Source organism: Rana temporaria, chromosome 12 (genome assembly GCF_905171775.1).
Source record: "Rana temporaria chromosome 12, aRanTem1.1, whole genome shotgun sequence".
Lineage (NCBI taxonomy): Eukaryota > Metazoa > Chordata > Amphibia > Anura > Ranidae > Rana > Rana temporaria.
The window spans coordinates 55,459,911-55,486,043 of NC_053500.1; the positions used below are offsets into that span (position 1 = coordinate 55,459,911).

The following is a 26,133-nucleotide window of genomic DNA, read 5'->3' on the forward strand; positions in this document are numbered from 1 at the left end:
TTCGTAACCCTCAAACACCAGGAGAGGAAAGATATAACGAAGCCCATGCACGTACCCGTGCAGTGGTGGAGCGCACATTTGGCATCCTTAAATCTCGATTCAGATGTCTGGATAAATCAGGGGGGACCCTGTTGTATTCACCCAACTTTGTGTGCCAAATCGTCGGGGCATGTAGTATTCTCCACAATTTTGCTCAAAGAAGGGGCATGCACATTGAGCTACGCACTGACCTTACCCCCGAACCACGCAACCCCCCCCCCCCCAAGAAACACTACCGGATCTTCTGAGGGAAGAGCAATCCCGAATGGTCTTGTGGAACGTCTCTTTGCACATTAAACACACCCTGATCTTGTCACAAGTATAATGCATGTATGCACACCACTGTAGTCCCTAGCACACACCCGACACATGCACCCCAAATTGGATTAGACCCAACAATACCCCATGGTATTAGGGAGCAGCAACGCCGCGTCAAGGCTCCAATTATGTTGCTGTCCATTCATATACCTTTCACATGGCAGAGGGTGACACCCCTTTTCCAGCAGGAGTGCCACCCCCCCCCCCATTCACACACCAGTCACACTGTAGTATACACTCCTCACCGTGTGTAGGGACTACAAATAAATATAAAAGCTCATATCCTGAGCATATAAAAAAAAAATAAACTCATATCCTGAGCATATATAAAAAAAAAATCATATTCTGTGCATAAAATAAATGGAGAAATTATATTATTTTTTTGTTTTTTTCTTTGGGCCAAGGGTGCCCCGGCTCTGGCTCCTCAATCTCCGTGGTGCGGAGGAGGCATGGGGTGGGGATTGAGGGGGGGGAGGAGCATCAACCCCTACTTCCACACTCCGCGCAGGTGGTGGCTGCGGGCGAGGATGGTGTTGGTCTGGGCCAACATCCTCATTTGGCGGGTGGTGGTATCCCGCTGATGACGGCGGGTAACTCTCGCCTCCTCCCGCACTGCAGCGGTGTTGGCCTGCACAGCAGCGGTATTGGCCTCCACCGCAGCTGTCATCCTGCTTAATAAAGCGGGTGTGGTCTCCTGAGCCACCAAGCAGGTGACTATGGCCTTGGAGTTGCCACTAATTTCCCCCAGGCTCTGTGAGACATGTTTGTCCCGGTCCGCATGCAGGGTGAGGGCATGCTGCACAGAGGTGGAGGTGGATGCCATGCTGTCCGCCAGACGACGCACCTCTCCCACCATGGCCCCTATATGGCGGGTCTGCAGGGCCTGCTCCTCCAGCAGACCGTCACGGAGGCTGGAGGATATATGCCTCGTTTTGGACTGAGCCCTCCTGGGAGGAGAGGCTCGGGCACGGACAGAGGGAGAAGGGGAGGGGTCCACAATGGAGGGGCTTGCCCTGGAGGGGGATGACGTGCTGGGCGGGGGGGGTGGTGGGTTGCCCAGGGATGGTGGTATCCTCCTGGAGGGAGCCAGAGTCCTCCTGGATGAGGAAAAAGGAATCCTCCTCGCAAACAAGTTCCTCCACCATACTTGGCCCTGGTAGGATCTCCTCCTGGACCAGCATAGACAGAATGTCCATGGGGCCTGACTGGACCCCTGGCTCTGGTATGGATGGGCTGGGTCGACCCGCAGCCGAAGACGGCCCAGCTTCATCTTCCTCATCACCACCTGTGGATGACACCAAAACGAAATATTTTGCTGGTGCAACACACTTCTCACATGTTCACTTCTACCCCCTCCCATGATGCACAGCAGATATGAAAAAAAAATAATACTTCCATCTTTACTTCTACCCACAAATATGTTCACTTCTACCCCTCCCATGATGCACAGCAGATATGAAAAAAAAAATAATACTTCCATCTTCACTTCTACCCACAAATATGTTCACTTCTACCCCCTCCCATGATGCACAGCAGATATAAAAAAAAAATAACTTACCAGTCCCCAAGTTCCCAACAGTGGAGTCGTACCCTGCAAGTCCCTCCACCTGCTCCTGCACAAACGTTTGGGCAATAAGCTCCTCCTCCTGATTGAGGCGGATCTTACATTGTGGGCCACCTCCCGTGCCACCGGTATATTTTCTGATAAGAGCCAGTTTATCCCGGACCCTGCGCCTCATATCATTGAGCTTTTTCTGGATGTCATCCCAGGAACGCTCTTCATTACCCAGTGCATTGATGTCCAGGGCTATGGCTTCATAGATAGCCCTCCTTTGGGCAACGGTGGTGTTTGCCCGCTGGGCACCATATAGAAGCTCTTTATTTTGCTGGAGTGCAGCAATTAAGATGTCCATCTCCGCAGCCACAAAGTTTGCCTTCCTTTTTTTGGTTCCTTTAGGAGGTGCCATCTCTTGAAAATGGGCTGAATTTCCTTGCTCAGGGGGGGTAGGAAAAAGCAGGATGAAATTCAGCAAAGAACCTGCGCAAGTCTGCTCCTATTTATTTGCTCAGTGCAAGCAGCTGAGCAGGATTTGCCCTGAAAGTATGCTAGGCGCAGTTTGACGCATGCGCAGACGGCAGCGCTCTAACTGCGCATGACCGGCGCAAACCTCTGCTGAGCCGAAAATTCCTCATTTACATAGGGGCACACCCACTTTGACTTGCACGGCCTTGCGCCCTCAGCTTTGCCTTAAACAGGAGCAAATTAACTGAACAAACGATTCCTGAATCAGGTGGCAATTTGGCAAAATTGCTCCAGCGCAGAGAAATTCAGCTGAGCAGCTCAGGTGTAAGTAATGGGCAAATCTACCTGAATCTGGGCCACTGAGTTTTATATATATAGATGGAGATGGTTCACACAGGTCCACGGTGGCCGCGGCCCGGATTGGAGATCAGTCCTGTGCATGTTTGGGTCCGGTTCTGGTGCGAATTCAGGCAAGAATTTGGATCTGAACCAGTGAACAGCGTCCCCCCCATACTGGGAAACGTTGGACGCACATATGTGAACTCGGCCTTACATCCTGCTATATGGACCACTGGGCCACAATACATAAATATTTGCATTCTAGGGGATAATAATTAAAGTAATATAAAACCACGGTTGATTACAGATGAAAACCAGGAATGGTGCAATAAAATCTCCGAAATATGGGAGTATCTGGAGTCAGCCCACAACTATACATAGTCGTGCCTCCGAAAGGCGTATACGTTGTGCAAAAAGCTTGCCATCCATGAGGCTCGTTGTTTTTATTTTGGAAGAGTCAACTAGTCGGGACTTTAAGAGGTCTTGTAGCATTTCTATTATCAGCATTGTAAGTAAACAATATAATAGTTTTAGTATACAGAATGTACGCGGGTTAGAATGCAGCATCTGTAGTGATAGCAGAGCGTGTTATCGGATAACACTCCTTAGTAAATGAAGTACAATCCTACCTGTATCCTCCTGTCTGTAATCTTAGGAAGCAGACAGCACAGCTTCACCTTTGATTGGCCACAGTCAGCCCATGTGATCGCCACTTCTGCACGCAGTGCCTGCTGGGAGGTGTAGTTTTCTTTGTCTCCATGTCAGGGATGGTGTTCTATGAGGAATGATGTCTAGATCACCCTATGATGGTGTCTGTGCTGTTGTCTTCCAGCCCTGGGATCCTGTATAGAAGGAGGGCGTGCAGTGTTAGAAATCAGCTGCGGAGACACAGGAGGGTGGGGGGGGGACCCAGCTTCCACATACTCACACTTCACAGCGGATGCTGGCTCTTAACACTTTCATCCCTGGTGCCTGTGTCTAGTAACTCAAAATGTAGAGCAGAACGGGTGTACACTAGAGCTGCAACTAACAATTATTTTCATAATCCATTAGTTGGCCGATTGTTTCGATAACGATAACCTTAAAAAAAAGCGTGGTGTATAATTTAGATAATATGTAAAGTTTAAAGAAGGCAATTTATTCTTAAAGGGGTTGTAAAGGAAAAAAAATGTTTTCATAAGCATCCTTTACCTGCAGACATTCCTCTTTTCACTTCCTCATTGTTCGTTTTTGCTCAGAAGTTGCTCTATTTCTTCTCTGTTCTGTTCACTTCCTGCTTGTCTGATTGTTACTCACCACCATGAAGGGAGGCTTTACTGCGGTGGTCAGTAACATGCTCACCCCCTCCTGGGAACTACATCTGAGCGGCAGGACGCTCTCTACGTGTTAGAGACTTCAAGGAGGTGTGAATTACTGGGCGTGCCACAATGCATACTGGGAAATGTAGTTCTTACATGAACGAGCGCCGCAAACCAGGAAGTGAATGAGAGAACAGAACTAGAATGCCGGAGATGATATAGATGAAGGAATTTAATAGGTATTTACTCCTTTTTTAACAGAATCATTACACTATTCTGTCTGTCTACCTTGCAGACATTAATTTTAGCCCAATTTTTTTTTTTCCTTTACAACTCCTTTAAATATGTATATGCAATGGTAAATATAAAAAACTAACTATATGGTTAAGGAGCAAAATCTCTAATCCACTCTGAGAATAACAGACAGAAGAGAGATACTGTATATACTATTAGAGGTTGAATCTGGTAAATATCATAAGATTTTTTTTTTATTTAACCACTTCCCACCTGGCCTATAGCAAAATGACGGCCGGGAAGTGGTTCAGTTATCCTGACTGGGTGTCATATAACGTCCAGCAGGATAATTGCGATCGCACTCCCGTGGGGGCGTGCGGCGCAGCGATCAGTGGTGTGGTGTGTCAGTCTGACACACACCGCATCACCAATCACGGTAAAGAACCTCTGACGGGGGCACTTTTCCCACGTGATAAGCTGTGTCCATTCACGGCTGATCACGATGTAAACAGGAAAAAACGTTTATATAATTATATAATGTACCTGCAGTTTCTAGTTTCTTTTTTCATGTTTCCTGCTTCTGTGATGTACAGAGCCAATACAGGGCAGTGATGGTTTGGAAAACGAAACTGATTGGTGCTGTGGGGTTTTAGACACAGTAATCACACCTCCTTGATTAGTGACCACAGAGAGAAAGCTCCCAATACTGTGGTTATCAGGAAACAGACAACCAGGAAGTGTGGAGATCAGAGAAGAATTACAGCAACTTGAGAGCAAAAACGAACAATGAGGACAATGAAAACAGCACTGCATTAATGTAAAGGCTGCTATTAAGATAAAAAAAAATTCCTTTACAAACCCTTTAAACCCAGGGACCAAGCTTCTGTTAATCTTTTTTCCTTAATTAGGCTTCCCTTTAGTCTTTGCTGAGGCAACAATAAAAATGAACACAACAGGTTGTCTGTCAGGGGCCCCCTTTTTTGCAGTTTTAATTCCCTGAACAGGGTAGTAAGACAGGCCCTCTTATTGATCAATCTAGTGTCTTTGTCTTACAACACAGGTCTCTGAATAATCTTTTTAGTGGCTCTAAGTAACACCTACAGGCTCAACAGGCCGTGGTGGTTAGATGTGTGAGGCAGGTAACATTGCTAACCTACAAGCTTATCATGTTTTCTGATTCCATCTTTAACCACTTAAAGCGGAGTTCCGGCCACAATTTCACTTTTAAAATATAAATACCCCTGTAATACACAAGCTTAATGTATTCTAGTAAAGTTAGTCTGTAAACTAAGGTCCGTTTTGTTAGGTTGTTACAGCATTTAGACACTTTATAAAATAGAAATTGACTGTGGCCATCTTAAGTGTGGGCATCATGAAGCCAGACTGTATGACTTCCTGGATTTCAGCCTTGCAGATCTCGCACATGCTCAGTGCTGCACAAGCAATGTAATGGTTTCAGATCAGGTTTCAATAGCAACGGGAGTGTCAGAGGAAGTTACCGCCACTTATCTATGCAAACCTATCCTCCCATCCTCCTTCCAGGAACCAGTAAATATACGAAATAATTTGTTCCTGTGCAGATATATCTACATAACAAGATGATATATATCTCTTGTTATATATGTGGTGTGTATACATATACCAGACATGTGCACTGTTAATAAATTCATTTTGTTTAGTTCCGTTTCACATTAGCCGTTATTTCGTATTTTGTGCCCGAAACTCACTTCGGATTCGTACGCTCATAATGAGCACAGCAGGAGTACAGGCACAGAAAGTCAGCACAGAACAGGGATGGTGGGAACCCTTCATGAGGGGTTCCCACCATCCCTGCACTGAGTTCCCGGGTCTGTACACCAGCTGTGCCCATTATGAGGGGTTCCCACCATCCCTGTGCTGTGTTCCTCCTGCTTCCTTCTTCCCCCAGCACAGCACATTTCCACCATAACATTGCCCACCGCATCGTCCCCGGCACAGCACCCCGCATCGGCCCCAGCCCATCGCATCAACCCTGGCACAGCTCCCCGCATCGGCCCCGGCACAGCTCCCCGCATCGGCCCCGGCACAGCTCCCCGCATCGGCCCCGGCACAGCACACTGCAGCGGCACAGCTCCCCGCATCGGCCCCGGAACCACAACCAGACCCAAATGTCAGGGTACACCAGTGCAGATTATCAGTGCCCACCAGTGCATTATCAGTGCCCATTAGTGCGGTGACACCAGTTTATTATCTGTGCAGTGGCACCAGTGCCTTATATCAGTGCGGTGACAACATTATTAGTGCCCATCAGTGCGGTGACATTATTAGTGCCCATTAGTGCGGTGACAACATTATTAGTGCCCATCAGTGCGGTGACATTATTAGTGCCCATCAGTGCGGTGAAAACATTATTAGTGCCCATCAGTGCGGTGACAACATTATTAGTGCCCATCAGTGCGGTGACAACATTATTAGTGCCCATCAGTGCGGTGACAACATTATTAGTGCCCATCAGTGCGGTGACAACATTAGTGCCCATCAGTGCGGTGACAACATTATTAGTGCCCAGTGCAGAGTGGGGAGAGTTACAGATGATCAGGATGACAGTTGGCATCTCTGTCTGGGTATGTCTGTATGTGAGTACACTGATCGTAGTACTGCTCCACCTCCCTGCACCAGAATTGTGATAGACAGTGCAGAGCGCTGTTTCAATGTACAGGGAGGCGGGCCTGTACTACGATCGGTGTTCTCAGATACAGACCTATCAGACAGAGATGCGCTCTGTCTGTCTGATGATCTGTATCTCCGCTCACCGGAGACAGATGGCGGGCGGGTGGTGGAGGGGGGAGGACGGGGGCGGTGCTAGCAGGAGTTGGAGAGGAGGAAGAGGACACCACCTCTATGGGCGGCACTGCCCTCCCCCCCCCCCCCCGAGATTTTCAACTACGGCGATGTTTAGCCCAGCCTCCTGGGATTGATGACACACATCTCCCAGGAGGCATAGCAGCGCCAAATGCGGCGGAGAAGCCATTCCGCCACAACGGGGGAAAGACTCACAGGAATAAAACCGTGAGTTTTTAAAAGAAAAAAAAAACATCCCAAATGTATTTAAGGGGCAGTGTTAAAAAGAATGCTGATAAGTTGAAAAATAGGGTGGAACTCCGCTTTAAGCCCTGGACCAATATGCTGCTAAATGCCCAAAGGCATTTTTACAATTCGGCACTGCGTCGCTTTAACAGACAATTGCGCGGCCGTGCGACGTGGCTCCCAAACAAAATTGACGTCCCTTTTTCCCCACAAATAGAGCTTTCTTTTGGTGGTATTTGATCACCTCTGCGGTTTTTATTTTTTGCGCTATAAACAAAAATAGAGCGACAATTTTGAAAAAAATGCAATATTTTTGACTTTTTGCTATAATAAATATCCCCCAAAAACATATATAAAAAATTTTTTTTCCTCAGTTTAGGCCGATACGTATTCTTCTACCTATTTTTGGTAAAAAAAATAATAAGCGTTTATCGATTGGTTTGCGCAAAATTTATAGCGTTTACAAAATAGGGGATAGTTTTATTTTTTTATTTTTTTTACTACCAGTGGCGGCGAGCAGCGTTTTTTTTTTTTTCGTGACTGCGACATTATGGCGGACACTTCGGACAATTTTGACACATTTTTGGGACCATTGTCATTTTCACAGCAAAAAATGCATTTAAATTGCATTGTTTATTGTGAAAATTACAGTTGCAGTTTGGGAGTTAACCACAGGGGGCGCTGTAGGAGTTAGGGTTCACCTAGTGTGTGTTTTTCAACTGTAGGGGGGTGTGGCTGTAGGACTGACGTCATCGATTGAGTCTCCCTATAAAAGGATCACTCGATCGATGCAGCCGCCACAGTGAAGCACGGGGAAGCCGTGTTTACATACGGCTCTCCCCGTTCTTCGTCCCGGATCGCTCCCTGCGGGAATCAGACCGCCGCATGTAGCGGGGGGGGGGTTTCCCGTTCGGACCCCCGACCCGCGGAAAGGCAAGGACGTACCTGTACGCCCATTTGCCTGTACGTGCCATTCTGTGGACGTACATATACATGCGGCGGTCGGCAAGTGGTTAATGGCCCACTAGTTCCTGCATCTGAAGCGGAGAATGCAGGGACATTGGTGGAGTAGACCTGCAGATCAGCTGCAGGATCCAGCTAAGATACCTTCATCAAGCATATGGAGTGGAGGTAAAGGCTCACTGCAGAACCGAGGTTCGCCAAAAGGCTCTTGAAGTGGTCCTGCCCTAAGGTAGGCCTGAAGTTACTTGCTTCTCTCTCATTGTGCTGTCCTGGAAGACGACTTGAGAAAGTAACCAGTTACACTTACCGGTAACTGTGTTTCTGGGAAGTCTTCCAGGACGGCAGGCCTACTTCCCACGGCTCTTGTTTAATAATAGAGTTGTTGTGGTATGTTTTCATTCCCGTGCACTGGTGTGGGTCTATACTTTGTCACAAACTGAGGAGCATGGGGAGGGGTTGGGTTTTTAACCTCTTGATTGATTGTGTTTCCTGTCAGGTGGGACCAGACATCTCTCATTGTGCCGTCCTGGAAGACTTCCCAGAAACACTGTTACCGGTGTAACTGGTTACTTTCCTTCAATGATAGCATCCGTCCAGGCCCTGACGCAGAAAAGCAGCGCCAAACCATGATGCCCCCACCACCATACTTTACACTTGGGATGAGGTTTTGATGTTGGTGTGCTGTGCCTCTTTTTCTCCACACATAGTGTTGTGTGTTTCTTCCAAACAACTCAACTTTGATTTCATCTGTCCACAGAATATTTTACCAGTACTGCTGTGGAATATCCAGGTGCTCTTGTGCAAACTGTAAACATGCAGCAATGTTTTTTTTTTTTGGATAGCAGTGGCTTCCTCTGTGGTATCCTCCCATGAAATCCATTCTTGTTTAGTGTTTTACGTATTGTAGATTCGCTAACAGGGATGTTGGCATGTGCCAGAGACTTTTGTAAGTCTTTAGCTGACACTCTAGGATCCTTCTTCACCTCGTTAAGCAGTCTGCGCTGTGCTCTTGCAGTCATCTTTACAGGATGGCCACTCCTAGGGAGAGCAGCAGCAGTGCTGAACTTTCTCCATTTATAGACAATTTGTCTTACCATGGACTGATGAACAGCAAGGCATTTGGAGATACTTGTATAACCCTTTCCAGCTTTATGCAAGTCAACAATTCTTAATAGTAGGTCTTCTGAGAGCTCTTTTGTGCAAGGTATCATTCACATCAGGAAATGCTTCTTGTGAAAAGCAAACCCAGAACTGGTGTGTGTTTTTTATAGGACAGGGCAGCTGTAGCCAACACCTCTAATCTCATCTCATTGATTGGACTCCAGTTGGCTGACGCCTCACTCCAATTAGCTCTTGGAGATGTTATTAACTCCAAGGGTTCACATACTTTTTCCACCTGCACTGTGAATGTTTACATGGTGTGTTTAATAAAAACATGATAACATTTAATTCTGTGTGTGTTATTAGTTTAAGCAGACTGTGATTGTCTATTGTTGTGACTTAGATGAAGATCAGAATTTGTGCAGAAATCCATATCATTCCAGAAGCATTCACATACTTTTTCTTGCAACTGTATGTGGTGCAGGTTCCTGATTTCCCTCTGTCTTGTGTAGAGCAGATTGCTTAATGTGTCATTTGCCCCTGTGTGTTTTCTCTACCACAGAGGTAATGGTGGGCATGCACGTCAGAGCGCATGTGTACATAGAAAAGGCAGAATGCATCACAGAGGCAGAGCTGGCAACCATCCTTGTAAAGGAAAGGAAGCCAGAGTTTCTCCTGACACTCTGTTGGCAGCAGTAGCTGGAGCCTACTAGCAGTGCAGCAAAGGGGATACAGGGCAGGCTCCCCCTGGGCTTGTGAGTAAACCACTGGTTAAAGCAGAATGGGAAATCCCCCTATTAGTACACCCCCCTACCTACACAAATTTGTGAAATTCCTTGCCATTGAAGAGAAAAGTCGTATTGAAGTCCACTTCAACATAAATCGCGCCCCTCACTCTGCAGCCAGCCATACTACTCAGTAACACACAGCAGGATTGGTAGGTTACAGCCTTATGCCGCGTCAAATTGTTTCCGAGCATGCATCAGAATTTTGCGCGTCGGAAATTGCTACAGACGAACTGAATTTCCGATAGGAATTTTTTTCGTTGGAAAATTTGAGAACTTGCTCTCAATCTTTTGTTGGGGGAAATTCCGACAGCAAAAGTCTGATGGAGCATACACATGGTCCGAATTTCTGACCAAAAGCTCACATCGGACTTTTCTTGTTGGAATTTCCGATCGTGTGTACGCGGCATTATGAATGCAAAACATATTTGTGCTCCTCCCCCCAGCCACAACAGTAGATAAACATATTGCGCTTACATGCTTTATGTAATCATTATTGAACTGTAGACACATGCCCATAATTATATATTATACACACTGTACTCTGCTGTAATTTAGTATTAGAAATATTCCTCCTCATGCAGCTTTGAGATCTTTCTAACAGCAAACATTGCTTGTATAGTGTATGTAAGATCATCCCTATCCACACCACAGAAAAAGCCAGGACATGATGCTTTACATCAGCATGTGACACAAGTAAATCTCTGCATGAGAAAAAAAAAGTGCAGCGCTAACTTGCTAATCAATACCACAATAAAAGTGGAACCCTCTAATGCAGGCATGTCCAAAGTCCGGCCCGCGGGCCAATCACGGCCCGTGTTCTGGTTTTTAACGGCCCGCCTGGTTGCTTGGACATATATATCTTTTGTGGCCCCCGACGATCTCCCAGCGCCGGGGCCACAAAGAAGTATATGTCTTGGAGGACAGTGAAGAGGCGGGACGAGCGCCGTACACACAGGAGAATTTTCTGTTTACTGTTAGCCTCTGTAATAGAAAGTCCCGATTCCAGTGCTGCAATTGGACGCCTGTTCTGTCCATCAAAGGAGGCAGGACTTTCTATTAAAGAGGCCACCGTGTAAACAGGAGATTTTCCTGTATGTAAACTTTGGCTGGTGGGTGCATTCCTGGCAATGGTGGGTGCTGCATTCATGGCAATGGTGGGACTGCAGATTAGCACCTGTGAGGATGCAGATGGGCACTGACCCTTATTTTGCTTCACAGTTCTTTATTTAAAATTAAAAATAAAAATCCTGAACTTTGCTCTTAAAGTGAAGGTGCGTGTTATACGCCAATAAATACGGTATATCCAAATAATACGCCGGAGCTCATCTCTTTACTCACACACAGCCAGAAAGGCAAGAGAATTCTTGTTGGGCAGTGTATTAGTGCTCTGACTAACACACTTAGACTGAATTATTATGGTTCAAAGAATGTCAGGCAAAATGGTCGGCCCTCACGCATGTTCACTTCATCAAATCTGACCCTCTTTGAAAAAAGTTTGGACACCCCTGCTCTAATGTATGGAAATCTCAAACTTCAATAACAGTGCGGTCTCATCCAGAGGTGCAACTAGAACCTTTAGGAAACAATGATGGGCCCCCTTCCATCACAGCCCCGGGCTTCCAAATTTGCTTTAACCACTTGCCGACCAGTCGCCATCATTATACTGCGGCATTTTGGCAAGATCCCACAAACTATCGTAGCTGTACGTCGGTCCCTTTAAGTGGGATAGCGTGGTTTTATATTACTTTATTATCTCCTAGGATACAAATAGTTGTGTATTGTGCCCCAGTGGTCCATATAGCAGGATTTAAGGCCGAGTTCACATATGTGCGTCCAACGGTTCCCAGTATGGGGGTCCCTGTTCACCGGTTTAGGTCCAAATTATTGTCTAAATTCGCACCAGAACCGGATCCAAACACACACAGGACCGATCTGCAATCCGGGCCGCGGCCACCCCGGACCTGTATGAACCGGCTCCATTGAGAATATATTAAAAAGTACCTTTTTGTGCTGCTATGTGTGTGAAAATGGAACCACGTGTATAAATAAGAGGTGCTGCTCAACACAAAATGTGTTCCCATATGAATAACCAAAATGACAAAACTATAGTAAAGTGCTACCTCACCCAACAGCTGCTTGCTGGGTTCAACTGGATGAATAAGTGTAAAATAATAATGAATATCTCATAAAAAAATTTGTTACAATGAACTGCAAAGAAAATGATTTAACCACTTGCCAACCAGCCACTGTCATTATACTGTGGCAGGTACGATCCCCTGAACCGTCGTAGCTGTACGTCGGTCCCTTTAAGCAGGATAGCAGGTGCGCGCCCCTGCTGAATTGCGGGGGTGCCGATGCTCGTGACCGAGCGAGCAATCGCGGGCATGAGAGGCAGAACAGGGACGTGTGTGTAACCACACAAATTCCTGTTCTGTGAGGAGAGACAGATCGTGAGTTCCTAATAGCTAGGAGCCACGATCTGTCATTTCCTCTAGTCAGTCACCCCCCCCCCCACAGTTAAAACACACAGTCAGGGAACACATTTAACCCCTTCCCTGCCAGTGACATTTTTATAGCACTAATCGCTGTATAAATGCCAATGGTTCCAAAAAAATGTGTCAAAAGTGTCCGATATGTCCACCATAATGTCACAGTTCCGATAAAAATCACAGATCGCCACCATTACAAGTAAAAAAAAATATAATAAAAAATGCCATAAATCTATCCCCTATATTGTAGATGCTAAAACTTTTGCGCAAACCAACCAATATGCGCTTATTGCGTTTTTTGTTTTTTTTATTGTCAAAAATATGTAGAAAAATACATATTGTCCTAAACTGAGAAATTGTGTTTTTTTTTTTGTTTTTTTTAATGGGGATATGTATGATAGCAAAAAGTACAAAATATTGTGGTTTTTAACTTTTTATTTTCATAATTTTTTTTTTTTTGTTTATAGCGCAAAAAATAAAAATCGCAGAGATGATTAAATACTACCAAAATAAATCTCTATTTGTGGGGGAAAAAATTACGTCAATTTTGTTTGGGTGCAACGTCGCTCGACCGTGCAATTGTCAGTTAAAGCGGCACAGTGCCGAATCACAAAAAATGGCATGGTCATTGAGCAGCCAAACCTTCCAGGGCTGGTGGTTATTAGGAAGGCGAGTTAAGCTATCTGGCCTTATACATACCCTTACATATGACACTGGGGTTGAAGAATAAACTGAGTCTATATGCAGTGCTTGCTGTGGATCATTGTGTGAACGGGCTGATATGTGCTGTCATGAAACCCTAATTTACTGTCACAGGATAAAGGCAAAGATCCTTGAGATTGTCAACAACAGACAAGAAAAATGAGTCTCAAGGTATATTATACTGATATAGGTCAAATATTCAATAATGAATATATATTATTTGGTGCTTACACTTGGTGTGCTTATATTGAGGTCTCTATAATGCCAATATTATCATTTAATGGTACCTTGCTATCACAATAAAAATAAATGAAATGAAGAATATATTTATTGATTTAAACACTGACCCTGTTTAAATTGGGTATCCTGCTTTTTTTCTGTAATTGCATCTTTAATGGAACCATTTTTCTAATGCCAGCTGAGCTCTGGTTGAATAGCATTCAGCTTATACGTGGCACATACAGAAGGGGAGCACCGCTGTGTATACAAATAAAGATGGTATTGCTTTTCAGTTTAATCCAACAGTGTCAAATTTTAGATGCAAATGAAGAAAGTAAAAATTGCAAATGTTGTACATAAGCAACCACTTACCACCTCTTCTTTATTAGGGCAGATACAAAAAGAAAGCATTTGTGACATTTCAAGAAAGGATAGTCAGATAAAGTCTATCTATGCTCAAAATGTAACGTTGGATATTTATTTCCATATTGTATTTTAGTTATTTCTAGTCTAATCCTAATAATCTGAATGATCAAGAAGTTTGTAAACTTACTTTGTGAAGATCCTCACACATTTACTTCCTTGAATTCTGTGACATGTATTCACCATACCCTGTGTGTAGGCACTACTGTGACGCACATTTCACAGAGCCTGTGTCATGATCAGAGGTCATGCTCAAAGACCAGTTGCTATAGCAGTAGCGGAACTGCCACCAACCAGCAAGATAGGTACATAGGCAGTCATCTGGGTAAATGAAGGTAGTTGCAGATTGGGATCAAGCAAAAGCATAGTCTGAAGTAGTCGGGTCACAAGTAAGGTCGGCAGCGGGCGGGCAGGCGAGGCACAGAGGGGTAGGCAGATGCAAGGTCAGAACAAGCCATGGGTCAGATGCAGGCGGAAGACAAGGGGAATCCAAATAAGCAGGCCAAGGGTCAGAAGGTCACGGTTCAAGCAGATAGCAGGTATAGGGCAACAGGACACTAAAGATCAGACAGCACCGGCCTGAAGTCTTCCAGGGGTTTAAGTGGACTGTTTGGTGCCAAGTCACGCGCACCACCGTGCACAAGCGCACACCTGCAGCCCGGGGCGCGAACCAGCAGGGACAGGGCCGCGTGCATCGGCACGCACCAAGGCGACCAACACTACGTCCGGTAAGGTGCGTTCTCTGACACGAGTATACCGAGCGTGTGTATGAGGCTTTCAGGTTTCTCGTCAAGAAAACTGCCTAAAATCTCGACGAGAAAAATAGAGAACCTGCTCTCTATTTTCTCGTCGTGATTCTCAGCAGTGTTTTCCTGCCAAGAAACCCAAGAGTGTGTATACTTGCCTGTTGCCTTGAAAACCCACGCATGCTCGAAATGACTTTGACACATGTGCGGTAGCTTCCTAGACATAGGAAGGGTGCAGCAAGATGGCGATGACGGCATCGAATGTGACAAATGCATGCTCGTCGTACGCGATGACGTCAATGTGTTTTTGCCTTTCAAAAGAAACGCAGTTCTTTTGAAAGGAGTGTCTGTACACTTGGGTGGCAAGAGATTCTTGCCAAGAATCTCGTCAGGAAAAACAATGGCCCAGATTCAGGTAGATTTGCCCTTTAGTTGCACATGTGAAGAGCAGCTGATTTGCTCTGCGCTGGGGCAAATTGGAAAGATTGCCACCTGATTCAGGATTCCTTTTGTCTGCTAACTTGCTCCTTTGTAAGGCAAAAATCGGGGCCTAAGGCAGCGCAAGTGAAAGTGGGTGTGCCCTATGCAAATGATCTTTTTTCCACTCAGCAGTGGTTTGCGCCTATTTTCAGGGCAAATTTTGCCCACCTGCTTGCACTGAGCAAATAAATAGGGGCAGACCGGCGCAGGTCCTGTGCAAAATTACATCCTGCTTGTTCCACCCCCCCTGAGCAAGGTAATTTTGCCCTTTTTTCTGAGATGGCACCTCCTGATAAGGAAAAAAAAAAGAAAAGCAAATTGTGTCTCCCCTGAGATGGATATACTGCTTGCGGCACTGACGCGCCATACTGCCGTTCTTTTTGGTTCAGAACGGAAGAATACCACCGTAGCCCAAAGGAGGGCAATATATGAGGCTATTACATTGGACATAAATGCCCTGGGCATTGAGGAGAGGTCCTGGGAGGACATCCAAAAAAAATTTACTGACATGCGTCGTCGAGTCAGGGACAAAATTTTCCTAATCAGAAAGCATAGCAGGGGCACCGGAGGAGGACCAGCCTGTTCTGTGCGACTCAATCCGGAGGAGGAGGTCATCTCTCAGAGTCTAGCGCTGGAGCAGGTGGAGGGAGTCCCAGGCTATGACTCCACTGTTGGGGACTGGTAAGTTTTTTTTCTCATATTTGCTGTGTATCATGGGAGGGGGTAGAAGGGCACATATGAGGGGGTAGAAGGGAAGATGTAAAAAGTTTTTATTTCTCATATTTGCTGTGTATCATGGGAGGGGGTAGAAGTGAACATATGAGGGGGTAGAAGGGAACATGTAACAAGTTTTTGTTTCTCATATTTGCTGTGTATCATGGGAGGGGGTAGAAGGGAACATATGAGGGGGTAGAAGGGAAGATGTAAAAAGTTTTTATTTCTCATATTTGCTGTGTATCATGGGAGGGGGTAGAAGGGAACATGTGATAAGTGTGTTGCTCCAGCAACATATTTTTTTTGTGTCATCCACAGATGTTGATGATGAGGCTGGGCCATCGTCGGCTGTAGGGCGACCCACGCCATCCCCAGAACATCATGGGGTCCAGTCAGGCCCCCTGCAGATCCTGGGCATGTTGGTGGAGGAGGATATCGCCCATAGTCCATCTAGGGAGGAGGAAGTGGTGGAGGAGTCCATTATCCTCAACCTGGATGAATCTGTGTACCTCCAGGAGGATCCCACCATCCCTGACCTCCCCACCACCCCCCCGACCATCACGTCATCCCCCTCCAGTGTCCCCCCCTCCAGTGTCCCCCCCTCCAGTGTCCCTCCCTCCAGTGTGGCCCACTCCCCTTCTTCTCCCTCAGTTCGTGCCCCAGCCTCTCCTCCAAGAAAGGCTCTATGTAAAACGAGGGGTGTACCCTCCAGCCTCCGTGAAGGTCTGCAGGAGGAGCAGGCCCGGCAGACCCGCCATATAGGGGACATGGTGGGAGACTTGAGGCGGGTGGCGGACAGCCTGGCATCCACCTCCTCCTCTCTGCAGCAGGCCCTCACCCTGCATGCTGACCGGGGGATACGAGATACTGAGAGCTTGGAGGAAGTCAGTGCCAACTGTGGAGCCATGGTCACCTGCATGGTTGAGCAGCAGGGCGCCATCGCTTTGCTAACAGCGGAGGTGAGCAGGTTGGCAGGTGCGGTGGAGGCCAACACTGCTGCTGTGCGGGAGGAGGGGAGATTAACCCGGCAGCAGCAGAGGACCAATACCACCCGGCAGCTGCGGATGTTGGCCCAAACCAACAGCGTGCTCACCCGCCTGGCCAACGCCATGGAGGGCATGCAGGCACCACCTGCCAGGAGTGAGGAAGTAGGGGTTGATGCTCCTCCCCCCCTCCATCCCCACCCCATGCTCGATCCCCACCACAGGCTCCATCCTCAGCCCAGGCTCCATCCCCACCACAGGCTTAACCACGCAGACTGAGGAGCCAGAGCCGGGGCACCCTTGGCACAAGGATGTCCAAAAAAAAAAAAATGATTTTCCTTTTATTTTTGTATTTTTTACCTATCCCTTGCTGCTCATATAATGAGCCTTTTCTATTTATTTTGATTATGCTTATATTTTTTTTTTTTTTGCTCAGATTAGGAGCTTTTCTATATTTAGTTTATGCTCAAAGTTTTTTTTTGTTTTTGTTTGTAGTCCCTACACACGGTGAGGAGTGCTGTAGTTTCTCTCCAGCTGACCTGTAGCCATCTGTTGCTAACTTGCCCCTGCTTTTATAAAGTGCAAATTTGCCCCGGCTAAACAGCTTGCGCGCTTTGGGAGCAAAATGCTCCTCAAGTTTATGAATCAGTGGCAGTTCCTCATTTGCATATTTGCTGAGGGAAAACCATGAGAGCGCAAGTTGCTCCCTGAGCAAAATTGCCCCTTAATTGCGCCGGGGCAGAGAAACTGCCTCCGTGCAAAAATGGCACATTTCAGGCTTAGCTTGCTTTCTGGGTCACCCGCAAATTTGCCTGGGAGCAAATCCTTACTTGCGCGGCGCAAATCACACTTGCTCCCGCGCAAGTCGTACCTGAATCTGGGCCAATGTTTTTTTTCCTGACGAGATTCTGGCCCGTGTGTACAGGGCTTAAGAAACAAGCAAAGTGTCGATAAGTGATAGCAAAATATGGATGGCAGCAGGAAAGATAGGATCATTCAAGGAATTGTCCAGGGAACTGTTTAGTATTCCGGCTGCAAATCCAGGCCCTGAGAATCTGCCTTCTGAACTACACAGGTGCTGAGAGGAGGAGTTTCAGGGGGCGGAGTCAGTACAGCAATCACTGCTTGCAGGCAGCAAGATACTCCTTTAAGACACATTTTATAACAACTCTGTGCCATGCTAATACAATGTTATCACATGCACCTCATAAAAGATGTTTAAAGATGGGGAGGAAAGTCATAGATAATTCTGAATGTCCTCCAGCCAGGAAATGACATGTGCTTTATCTAATTTGCTGCAACTTCTAATGAACCCTGTCTGAGATGCACAGTGCCCAATAAAATCAGAAAATTGTATTTCAGTACAGGAGAGGAGCATGTACAACTGTGCAAGACTGAAGGTAAGATTGGAGTTCAGCTTTAAGAGAAACAGGATTATACTCATAAAAAAATAGCTGGAGGCAAGGAAGACCCTTTGCTCATCACCTGTAGCACAGGGAATGAACTGTTTTTTTTTATGTGACTCACCAAATGGTCTGAAATGTTTAAAGCTGTAGTTTGGTTAAAAAAAAAAAAGAATCTACAGCTTTAGTTGCATTTTATACCTGTAATGGCCCATGATGTGCTAACTGCTGTATTCTGTAAACATTTTCACTGCATGCCCTGTCCTCTTCCTGTTGCTGAACTTCCAACACCATGGTGGAGTAAAATTCCATGCTAAACCTAACTAGTTTCCCCCCTCCTAACACCTACGATGACTAACCTGGGTAAGAAGGATGTACTAGATATACTTATTTTCATCCTACTCCCAGTCATGTGATCTAGCTCCCTGTGTCAGTCAATAGTGGCTGAGACGGGAGGAGGGAGCACTGACAAAAGGATGGGACATGGTAGCCTATAGGCGACGTCGCCGATGTTGAGTGCTCTCTCCTCTCCCTTGCATCAATTGCTTGAAACCTTCAGGGCTCAGGTAATCTAATGGGGACATGCCCCTTCCTGTCCTTTCCTCCATTCAGAAAAGTTATTTTATATGTTGCCTGTAACATGATCTGTGAATGGAAGAGTCTGATCAATCAGGCTGTTAACCACCACAGTGTTGAAAGTTCAGATGCAAGGACAGGACAGCAGTAAAGATTTTCACAGACGTAATGTAGGAAAGTAGGCTTCCTTCATCAATGTATGAAGTCTCTATAGTGGTCATACCCAAAAAGACACCCTATATCAGCTTGTTTTGAAATTACATATTCCATGATCCTCAACTACACTGCAGGGTGCATCATGGGAAATGTAGTACCAAAACATCTGGGGTGCCAAGGTTCGCCATCACTGCCCTATATCCAGAATCCTACAGACCCATTTCCTTACTTTCTACAGATGTTAAAATTCTAGCTAAAGTACTTACGAATAGACTTAAAGTTATTTATACAGATCAGGTGGGCGTTTTTTTCCAAATTTTTCTACTGCGTTGAACATCAGACGTGCTTACCTGAATAGTTCCGATAACATATAATACTAACAGAGCCTTTTTTGTCATGAGATGCAATAAAAGCACTTGAACGCGTCAAGTGGCGCTATCTTTGGGCGGTTTTGGATCAGATCTAATTTCTGTAATTGGGTGAAGCTCCTGTATACCGCCCCAAAGACCTCTGTTAGAGTAAATAATTTACAGTTCCCCTCCTTTGACCTCTTTCAAGGTATAAGAGAGGTGTCTGTTCTACCACCTTCTTTTTGCTATTACAATTGAACCCTTGGCTTGATTATTGTGTAATTCCACAGATGTTATGGGGTTTACTAGAGGCACTTTTCCCATCAGATGCCCGCAAGGCACCAATAGATGGCGACGCCTGCTGAGCACGGGAGATTTTTGCCAGGAGGCGACCAGTATGTTCCCCTTCCTCATAGAAGGCAAGTTTGCTGAAGAAGCGTTTCCGCTCAGCCATGGAAGAGGTGAGCTGATTCAGCGCTTCCTGTGCTGACACCCATGCATCTCTACATTCCTCGCTAGGGTCCACTACAAATTTGGCCTCCAAGTCATGAACCAAGTGCTCAACCCCCTCACTCAGTGCTTTTTTAAAAGTGTTTTATTTCTCTTATGAGCAACCCCCTAAGAAAGGCCTTTAATGTGTCCCATATCACCCCTACATCCGGATAATCTGCCTGCACCCCCCAGAAGCCAACTATATCTTGTAACATTTGGGATGATGATGGTAGTAGATTAAGCCAAAAGGCATTAAGCTTCCAGGGAGCCCTAAGCAGCATTGAAGGGGGGCATACCTCCAGGTCCATAATCACGGGTGAATGCGTGACAGCGACATATGTGGTTTCGAAAAGCAAGAAAACTGAAATTTCCCAGCGTTCCTAACCCTCCAAAAATCTATCTATCCCACCTCCTCAATCAGCTTCCTCCAGGGGTATGCGGCAAGAGCCTCTCCCCGGCGAAACCGGAGGAGGTTTGTCAACCAGTGGATCTAAGTAACATTTAAAGTCACCCATAATAAACAACGGCACCTCCGGACGACCCACCTGATAGTCCAAGACTGCACTCAGAACCCGAAGGCCGCAAGAAGGCAGGACATACACAAAAACAAGTATGCATTTCAACTAAAACAAACGGCAGTACAAAATGATATATCTCCCCTCGCAGTCCAACTCCTGATAGTCCAGTGAGCTATGTATGAGCACGCTCACCCCTCTGGAAAAGGAGGTGTGAGTGGAGCGGTAGGCTTTACCCACCCTAAAGTTGAGGCATGCCAAAGTATCGGAAGTAAGATGAGTCTCCTGTAAAGCACATATGGCTGGTAGATATTTTCTCAGAGAGGTAGAAACTATTGTGCATTTAAGAGGATCACTTAGGCCCCTAACAATCCATGACACCACTTTAAGCACATTCAACCCTCCCGCAATGGGATACTCTCATCTTGGTAATGGCAACAAATCGCATCCCAATATGATCCATAACTTGATCCACCTCCCCATCCCAGCACAAAAAAAACTAACCGATGCATCAATTTTATCATCCAAGTCTGTAAGTGTTGTACTGTACCATACTGCATGAACTGTTCAAAACTTTCTAAACCTCCGAGTGCAACTGCACTCTAGCACTGCCCTGTGCAATCCCATGGCTTGAGGCCTTAGGTGTGACCACAAGCTGACGTATGGCCCCGGTCGCCTCTGCGATCCCACTGGCCCTCAGGGGAAGGTTAGATATAAGGGATTACACAACAGGCATGATTGTAGGACAACAGGTCCTAATCTCCGCTGGCCTCACAACCACCAGTCGGGGAACCTCATCAGGCATGCTATTTAGAAGGGGATCATAGTGTAGTTAGACTCTGATCCAAATTGTTATGTTCAAAACGGGGTCTCGGTCTCAGCTTGGCCGTGCTGTGGACTCATTCTGTTGTACTGGGGTGTTCTTCCCACCCCAGTGCAGTAGATGCCAGCAGTGGAGTCAAGGTTTGGGTGCTCTTCCCCAGCAGCCAATCAGGAGGGTTCAGGGGATCAAGGTAGCCGGACACTAAAGGATTGCCTCCTGCAATCAGAGAGGGCCTGTGGCAGAGGTGTCTCCCTGACGTTCATTCTAAGGAGGGTCTGTGGCAGAAACTTTTCCTCAAAGGTTCGAGCGATACTCTGGCTGCCAGGTCAGTGAGAGAGGCCTGTCCAGGTACGCTATATCCACTCAAGCAGGAGTGGTGCAGAGAAGTGTTACACTTGGGATCAGGACTGTTTCCCTATTGCTACGCCTGAATTTGCTATTCTCCTTCCTTCTTTCAACTCTACTTTCCTCACCACAAGTTATTTGTTTTTACCCGGCTGGGTAATAAAGAGCACAGCAAAAGACACCTGTTGCGGACATTCCTTTACTTCTGCTATATGCACCATTCACTCCTAGGAATTCGGAAGAGCCACAAGGTAAATGTGCCACCCAAAACAAACCAGCAGTTCCTCTGGGGGTAGTGCTACACTCCCATTTGTCATAATGGCCTGTTTCCAGATATATGTAAGCTGCAGGGCTTTCAAAGATGGCAGATAGCTGTAATTCACACTCTATTCTAACTATACCACAATGGATCATTGAATTATTTTGCACAGCTGACTGATGAATTTCCACTTAAAGGAGTTGTAAAGGCATTAAGATAAAAAAAAAAACTTCTGTGTAGCAGCCTCCCCAAATTACTTACCCGAGCCCCATCTCTGTCCAGCGATGTCCATGAGTCCCTCGGCCATCCGGGACTGTCCCCCATATTGGCTGAGACACAGCAGCACCATTGGCTCCTGCGGATATCAATCAAAGTCTGTTAGCCAATCAGCAGAAGGGGGGGGGGGGCGAATGACAGCTCTGTGTCTGAATGGATACACGGAGCTGCCCCCATAGCAAGTTGCTGGCTGTAGGGGCACTCGACAGGAGAGGGGGGCTAGGAGCTGCAAAGACGGACCCGAGAAGAGGAGGATGCGGGCTGCCATGTGCAAAACCAACTGCATAGAGAAGGTAAGTATAACATGCTTTATTATTTTTTGGGAAAAAAACAAGACTTTACAATCAATTTAATTAAAATTGTTTTACCAGTTTCTTCAATTGAGGCATGCCATACATGCACAATCTAACTTGGCTTCTATCTCCTATCTCGCGGTGTGCAGCTGCCTATTCCAAGTTTCCTTGTTTGTCACAGGGGCGAGCCGGGTTAGCACCTGTGGGGTTACCTGCTTTGTGATTTTCCTTGGCTCACCTGAAGTGGTGATTTCTCCTTCTCTGCCTTCCTGCCTGAAGAGGTATTGGGCTTAGGTGGTAGTTACCTTAAATGGCTTATTGGGGACTAATATCTTAGTGGAACCCCTTGTGTGCCTATTAGTGCCATAGTCATTCTTCCCTTTTATGGACTTTGACTTGGTCTTTACCATTTCTAGAGCTTTATTTATAGCTCCTAGGCAGATTGTACTTCAGTAGACTTCCCCTCAGTGGCGTCACTAGGGTTGGTGTCACCCGGTGCGGTAAAATATGGTGTCCCCCCCCCCCCCCCCCCCAATAACATTTTTCAAATATTTTTTACCCTACTGTTTGCTCTCTGTTCTCCTTTCTTCCCCTTTTCTCGCTCTCCCTATCCATCTTTCTTGTTCGTTCTATTCCTTCTTCTTTCTCTCCATTTTTCTTTGTCCCCTCCCCCCACCTCTCTTTCTCCAGAACCGGAATTCACATCTCAGGAGCCTATAGGCCAGGGGCGTACCTAGAGCATTTGGCACCTGGGGCGGATCCAATATCTGGCACCCCCCACGTTAAATTGTAAAAACACCCCACTGTGCCCCCTGCATACCTCTGCATCCTTCAATATCTTTTTGTTACTACTGTGTACCCCTCTCCACAACTGCACCTCTGGACCCCTTTACATTACACAGCCCCCTGCATCACTGGACCCCTTTACATTACACAGTACCCTGCATCACTGGACCCCTTTTAAATTACACAGTACCCTGTATCACTGGACCCCTTTACATCTCACAGCCCCCTTCACCTCTGGACCCTTTTACATTACACAGCACCCTGCACCTCTGGACCTCTTTACATTACACAGCCCCCTGCACCACTGGACCCCTTTACATCACATAGCCCCCTGCACCTCTGGACCCCTTTACATTACACAGAACTCTGGACCTCTTTACATTACACAGCCCCCTGCATCACTGGACCCCTTTAAAATTACACAGTACCCTGCATCAATGCACCCCTTTACATTACACAGCACCCTGCATCACTGGACCCCTTTACATCTCATAGCCCCCTGCACCACTGGACCCCTTTACATCACATGGCCCCCTGCACCTCGGGACCCCTTTACATTACACAGCACCCTGCACCTCTGGACCTCTTTACATTACAAAGCCCCCTGCATCACTGGACCCCTTTAAAATTACACAGCACCCTGCATCACTGAACCCCTTTACATCTCACAGCCCCCTTCACCTCTGGACCCTTTTACATTACACAGCACCCTGCACCTATGGGCCCCTTTACATTACACAGCACCCTGCACCACTTTACATCACATAGCCCCCTGCACCTCTGGACCCCTTTACATTACACAGCACCCTGCATCACTGGACCCCTTTACATTACACAGCACCCTGCACCTCTGGACCCCTTTACATTACACAGCACCTCTGGACCCCTTTACATTACACAGCACCCTGCACCTCTGGACCCCTTTACATTACACAGCACCCTGCACCTCTGGACCCCTTTACATTACACAGCACCCTGCACCTCTGGACCCCTTTACATTACACAGCACCCTGCACCTCTGGACCCCTTTACATTACACAGCACCCTGCACCCCTTTACATTACACAGCACCCTGCACCTCTGGACCCCTTTACATTACACAGCACCCTGCATCACTGGACCCCTTTTACATTACACAGCCGCCTGCACCTCTGCACCCCTTCACATCACATAGCCCCCTGCACCTCTGGACCCTTTTACACTACACAGCCCTCTGCACCCCTTTACATTACACAGCACCCTGCATCACTGGACCCCTTTACATCTCATAGCCCCCTGCATCTCTGGACCATTTTACATTACACAGCACCCTGCATCACTGCACCCCTTTTACATTACACAGCCGCCTGCACCTCTGCACACCTTTACATCACATAGCCCCCTGCACCTCTGGACCCTTTTACACTACACAGCCCTCTGCACCCCTTTACATTACACAGCACCCTGCATCACTGGCCCCCTTTACATCTCATAGCCCCCTGCACCTCTGGACCCTTTTACATCACATAGCCCCCTGCACCTCTGGACCCCTTTACATTACACAGCCACCTGCACCTCTGGACCCCTGCATGTTACACAGACCCCCTTTAGTGCAACCCCCCCTCAGTGCAAATCCCCCCTCAGTGCAAACCCCCCTTAGTGAAAACCCCCTCAGTGCAAACACCCCCTTAGTACAACCCCCCCCCCCCTCAGTGCAAACACCCCCCCTTCAGTGAAATCCCCCCAAGTGCAAACACCCCCCCTCCCCATTCAGTACCTCAGATCATCACAGGCAGCTCCACGGCACATGGACAGAAGGTCCCCTCGGCCCCTCCCCCTCTGTACACACAAACAGAGAGGAGGGGGCTGTGCCTGTGTACCAACTGCCGAGCACCGATAACAGCCCGTGGCTGTGAGAGGAGGGGATGGATGGTGCTGCGGTGCAACCCCCCCTCCTCTTGTACTGCGGCGCTCCGATTCCGCGGCGCTCATCGCTGCAGTCGCGGGGGGGGAGCCGCCCCCCCCCCCCCACATGTCAGCTAAAAAAAAAACTTTTTTTTTTTTAAATCGGGATGGTGTCACCCCTCTAGCGGGTGTCACCCGATGCGGGCCGCACCCCCCTAGCAACGCCTCTGCTTCCCCTTGCCCACCAACTCTTTCTGAGTGGATATTGGATTCAAATAGATACGTTTCTTATGAAAAACATACTTAGAAATTCTATGCAGAAATGTAATGCTATATGGTCCCAATGGATGGAACATGCACTATATTACCGAAAGTATTGGGACATCTGCCTTTACACACACATGAACATTGTGGTGTCCCAGTCCCAGTCTTAGTCAGTACGGTTTAATACTGAGTTGGCCCACCCTTTACAGCTATAACGGCTTCAACTCTTCTGGGAAGGCTGTTCACAAGGTTTAGGAGTGTGTCTATGAGAATGTATGACCATTCTTCGAGAAGCGCATTTGTGAGGTCAGGCACTGACCTCCAAAGGTGTTCTATCGGGTTGAGGTCAGGACTCTGCGCAGGTCAGTCAAGTTCCTCCACCTAAAACTTGCTCATCCATGTCTTGGGACACAGATGGTACAAAAACTTTCCAACGTGAAAAGAAAAGTTGTCTTTGGTTCTACTTTAATTTGTTCACATATTTATATATAAATTAAAAATACTTTTGTCAGTTGCTTAGAAAAAATGAACAAAGCTTCCTTGCCCAACTTCTTCCAGCCTGCCTTTGATCAGGTAATTATTTATATGGTATAACTGTCATTGAGTTACACTGCTGCTTTCCTTAAAAGGGTAAGCTCACCTTTACAGAAAAATCTGTAAGGTAAACTTACACAGGACCCCCCCTGTCCCGCTGAGCTGAGCCCTGCTATAGCCACGTCACGGGTCTGGGGCTTAGAAATCCCTGCAGCTTAGTCTCCAGAATGTACCCCACTGTCACATGGTTGA

The 26,133-nt window shown here is 46.9% G+C and overlaps 1 protein-coding gene across 1 annotated transcript in view; it reads right to left on the reverse strand.

Moving 5' to 3' along the window:
- The window catches only part of LOC120919544 (zinc finger protein 37-like), a 69,251-nt gene extending 65,668 nt beyond the window's left edge, over positions 1-3,583 (reverse strand). Inside the window, exon 1 of the mRNA XM_040331747.1 lies at positions 3,349-3,583. The gene's annotated coding sequence lies outside the window, so the exon portion shown is untranslated. The remainder of the gene's footprint in view (positions 1-3,348) is intronic.
- Between the last annotated feature and the right edge of the window lie 22,550 nt (positions 3,584-26,133).